Source organism: Arachis duranensis, chromosome 9 (genome assembly GCF_000817695.3).
Source record: "Arachis duranensis cultivar V14167 chromosome 9, aradu.V14167.gnm2.J7QH, whole genome shotgun sequence".
NCBI lineage: Eukaryota > Viridiplantae > Streptophyta > Magnoliopsida > Fabales > Fabaceae > Arachis > Arachis duranensis.
In genome coordinates, this window is record NC_029780.3 from 108,354,345 (window position 1) to 108,359,086 (window position 4,742).

Genomic DNA, 4,742 nt, shown 5'->3' on the forward strand with positions numbered 1-4,742 from the left:
TGCGTCTGTCACTAACGCCCAATCATTGAATCCTACTCAGAATACCACAGACAAGGTTTAGACCTTCCGGATTCTCTTGAATGCCGCCATCAGTTCTAGCTTATACCACGAAGATTCTAATTAAAGAATCCAAGAGATATCTACTTAATCTAAGGTAGAACGGAGGTGGTTGTCAGGCACACGTTCATAGTTGAGAATGATGATGAGTGTCACGGATCATCGCATTCATCCGGTTTAAGAACAAGTAATATCTTAGAATGGAGGCAAGCATGATTGAATGAAAACCAGTAGTAATTGCATTAATCCATCAAGACACAGCAGAGCTCCTCACCCCCAACCAAGGGGTTTAGAGACTCATGCCGTGGAAGGTACACCAAGAAACGTGTAAAGTGTCATGAGGTACAGATACAATGTCAAAAGATCCTATTAATAGTAAGCTAGTAACCTAGGGTATACAGAAATGAGTAAAATGACGTAAAAATCCACTTCCGGGCCCACTTGGTGTGTGCTTGGGCTGAGCATTGAAGTATTTTCGTGTAGAGACTCTTTCTGGAGTTAAACGCCAGCTTTGGTGCCAGTTTGGGCGTTTAACTCCAATTTTTATGCCAGTTCCAGCGTTAAACGCTGGGAATTCTGAAGCTGATTTGCAACGCCGGTTTGGGCCATCAAATCTTGGGCAAAGTATGGACTATCATATATTGCTGGAAAGCCCAGGATGTCTACTTTCCAACGCCGTTGAGAGCGCGCCAATTGGGCTTCTGTAGCTCCAGAAAATCTACTTCGAGCGTAGGGAGGTCAGAATCCAACAGCATCTGCAGTCCTTTTCAGTCTCTGAATCAGATTTTTGCTCAGGACCCTCAATTTCAGCCAGAAAATACCTGAAATCACAGAAAAATACACAAACTCATAGTAAAGTCCAGAAAAGTGAATTTTAACTAAAAACTAATAAAAATATACTAAAAACCAATTAGATCATACTAAAAACATACTGAAAACAATGCCAAAAAGCGTATAAATTATCCGCTCATCACTGACATCTCTTCCTCTTCAAGACATGAACAACCAATTCCACTTTTGACTCATCGACACCAAGTAATGCATCAAACTTGGATTTTTAGATTCTAACTATAATAACTTATTTCCCTGGTTGGATCTTACTTCATATTGTGCATTTCCATGCTCTTGCTTCTATGATTAGCAATTTCCATAATCCTAAAGTAATAATGTTTAGTTAACTTCTCATACTACTTCATTTGTAATATCACTTACTGAACAAGTTTTTGTACAGATTTCTAGGGAGACTGCTACACCTGATACGTAATCAGGTCGAACTACATCAGGCCCTTTAGGTCCATTTGACAAGGTTCACTCACTTCCATATGTTGATCAAATGCAACCAGGTGTGGGTTTGGCTTGAACTGATGATATACCATATTATATTTTCATGGTTGTTATGGATTCTTACTTGATAATATCTTTCTTGTTACAGCTCCAGTAAGAATTGTAGATCCATCAAAGGACTTAAATTCTCATGGTCTTGGAAATGTTGACTGGAAAGAAAGGGTTGAAAGTTGGAAACTCAAGCAGGAGAAGAATGTGGTGCATGTGAATGGTAGTGAGCAGGAGAAGAATGTGGTGCAAGTGAATGGTAGTAGATATAATGAGGGGAAAGGTGATATTGAAGGAACTGGTTCCAATGGAGAAGAACTTCAAAATGGTGACTTTATCTTGGAATTGGAAAACTAAAGATATGGACACAGTAATTTTAATATTTAGCGAGAAATATGTTACTTTTAATAAATGATATTCTTATAGTAGACCAGTAGTCTATAAACATAGCATTCTGCATTAACTCAGAATTTGAGACCGTAGTTAATTTTATGGCTTGAAATCGTAATTTTGAAATTATAGAGACTTTGAGATTACAAAGACGATTAATCGTTGTTCCAAGATTTTCTTTCAGTAGTCTATCAATATTTTGAAATCAAAATTTTTTCTAATTATCTGTGTTTATTCTTCGTATTAATTTATGTTTTAATTATCTTTTTAATAAATAAATAAATAATTAAATATATGCTATTTTTTAGGACGCTGTGAACTTTAAGATGCTTTTCTTCTAAACTTAATTTGTAGAGTTGAAGATCAACAAAAGCAAGAAAAAGTTGCCATAAACAAGAATAAGAAGAGAAAAAGATGATACTTTTATTTGCAAAAAAAATAACTTGAGTGGTTTATACACTCTGCTGTACAAATGTTATCCTCAATTATCAATACAACCTAAGATATTATCAAATTGCAAGCTCAAAATTGCTTCACCAAAATTAATAATGAATGAAAGAATGATTAGAGAGAATTCAATAAAGGCAACCTCAAGCAGTTCTCAACAAAGAAAAAAACTCTGCACATCATCAAACCACTACAAATAAAGGTGGAGAATGGTGGAAAATCTCCAGTTTCTCTCTACATCATGAAATCCATCTTGGGAGGAGCAGAAGCAGCTATGTTAAAAAACACTGATGCTGTCCCTTTCAATCCATGCCAGTTTATCACTACAGAATAGATAGCATATCTGAGGTGTATAAGAAAAAGAGCAAAGACAACAATGTGGAAGTTAAAAAATATGTAGACAGTGACAGGCAAAGTTTCCTTCTACCTGCAACTTGAACTGCATTGAATCAACACGAGGCAAAGTATAATGTAAACCTCAGAACAATTGAACGATCACTTTGAGTTTGTTTTGTTTCCATTTCGGCAATTTGTAAGATTCAGTCTTCGTCATGCTAAGTTTTTCTTTGAACTCTGTTGCTGACAGATAAGCCTACATGCATGTAGCTCAAACAAGTAAGAACCAAAATGAATAAATCTTATAAATACAGCTTTGAAGGTATTAAGAAAAGGTGACTAAGATGAAGGTGATTTTATAGGAAGATGATAGTTGAGAACTGTTAGATGGTTTAATATATTTGACTAAACTGCTTAATATAATATGTGTAACATCTTAGCTATCATCTTTGAATCACCTTAAGAAAAAGCTTATACCTCTCGTTTAGTCACATCAATGTCTGGTACTGGATTGGTAGAAGCTGTGTTAACGCTATCATACGGATAAACTGGGAGTCCTTCATCATCGTCAGCTTCACCTTCTTTTGCATCTTCCTCTGTAAGAGATTCTAATCTGCTGCTCATAGAATCCTCACTATCACTTCTTTTTGGGTTTGATTTGAGTGTATTGGAAGTCACTTTACAGCATAACAACGCAAGAAACAGATGAGGAATATTACATTAAAGCAAAATCTATTACTGAAATCAAATATCAATGGAGGAGAAAACTCATCAAGTTTATTATTTCATACCTCTAAGCGACTGAGGTATCAACTTTCCCCGTGCTGAAGGCATTTCAAAACTAGAAGTAAGCCGAGCTATGGCTGAAGACTTAGATCCAAGACCAAGAGAAAGAGTATTCAAGTTTGCTGTCCCTGATTTTGGATACACTTTTCTCACAATTGGAGGTGGGGTTGAAAGGTTCCTATCTTTAGGCTTCTCAAAAGTGGATGCTATGGCGTTAAATGCTGGCGACCGCCCCTGACACGAACACGTTCAGGAGTAGGACTAACAGACATGCTGCGCGAGGAACGGTGGCACTTATCACCATATTGTAAAGATGGTCTTCGTTTTGGTTTCTGTTAACGTGTTAAATATTCAACAACCAAAAGGATAAATGAAAATGGAAACAAAATATAAATATGAAGGTCGATGCTTTCACTACTATGCAATAATGTAGGGCAGATTAGTAGATGAAGTACACTAGAATTATGTGAGGAAAATGAAAATGAAAAGTGAATCTTCAGAGAACTATAATTCAAGAACTGTCAGGGAAGCAAAGAAAAGATGCCTTACAACCACTGGTGGAGTACCCCCATTTCTCAAGATTGTAGGCTTCCTTTGAAATGAATTTCCAAGCATCTGCCAAGAAAAAGTAGGGTTTGGGGGGAGGGGTGGATGATCAACAAACAAAAATTCAAAATGATATAAAATAATATAATTTAAACTATTATACTGAGAAACTTACTGCAGCTTTTGCAGCCTCCCATTTGAAGAAACAAGTGAAGAACGGTGCTAATACCGCATATCCGAAACAAAGTTCAAACACTTTGCCGTATCCTTATTTCTTATTCACAAATTAATCCTTAAAAAACCATTCATTACCATTATTAACATATTACCATAACAAGACAGCTATCGACACTAAGACATCAACCAAATGCCACAACCTTCTCAGATCTCAATAGTAACCACCACTTAAAAAAATAACAATGCTCCCCTATCCAACAAAGTGCTACACATTCTTGTAAATACAGTTAGTTAAAATAATCCAAAGACATTGCAAAAACCAAAAAATACTGAAAATATTTACCTTGCCACGCATCTTATGACAGGAGATTGGTATGAAGAAGAGGTGTGCCTGATCAGGATCGAGGGTTCGGAACCTGCTCTCCCAAATTTTTTGGAAGAAATATCCCTCACCGCTGGCGTATTTCCCAGTGAGCTTCCTAGGTGTTTGATAAAATGTCTTGGGATCTCCATCAGCATATATACAAACCTTGAACTTCTCCATCATCTCCGTGTAGTTCAGCTTGAAAACCTGCAGTGAGTGGTATATATCAGATAACTCTTCACCTCCTTCTTCCTCATCGTTGCGTTCTTTCACTTCAGGATCCACTAGCTTCACTACAGAGATCTTT

The 4,742-nt window shown here is 36.6% G+C and overlaps 1 long non-coding RNA gene across 2 annotated transcripts; it reads right to left on the minus strand.

Moving 5' to 3' along the window:
- Positions 1–3,114: 3,114 nt before the first annotated feature.
- On the minus strand, positions 3,115–4,468 carry LOC107466936 (uncharacterized). 2 transcript variants are annotated; one of them, XR_008002870.1, is made up of 4 exons: positions 4,415–4,468; positions 3,898–3,963; positions 3,354–3,680; positions 3,115–3,239 (listed from the first exon to the last, which is right to left on the minus strand). It is a non-coding gene; the product is annotated as an uncharacterized LOC107466936 (long non-coding RNA). The 2 variants fall into 2 exon arrangements; XR_001587824.3 differs by lacking the exon at positions 4,415–4,468 and adding an exon at positions 4,070–4,084.
- Positions 4,469–4,742: the final 274 nt, after the last annotated feature.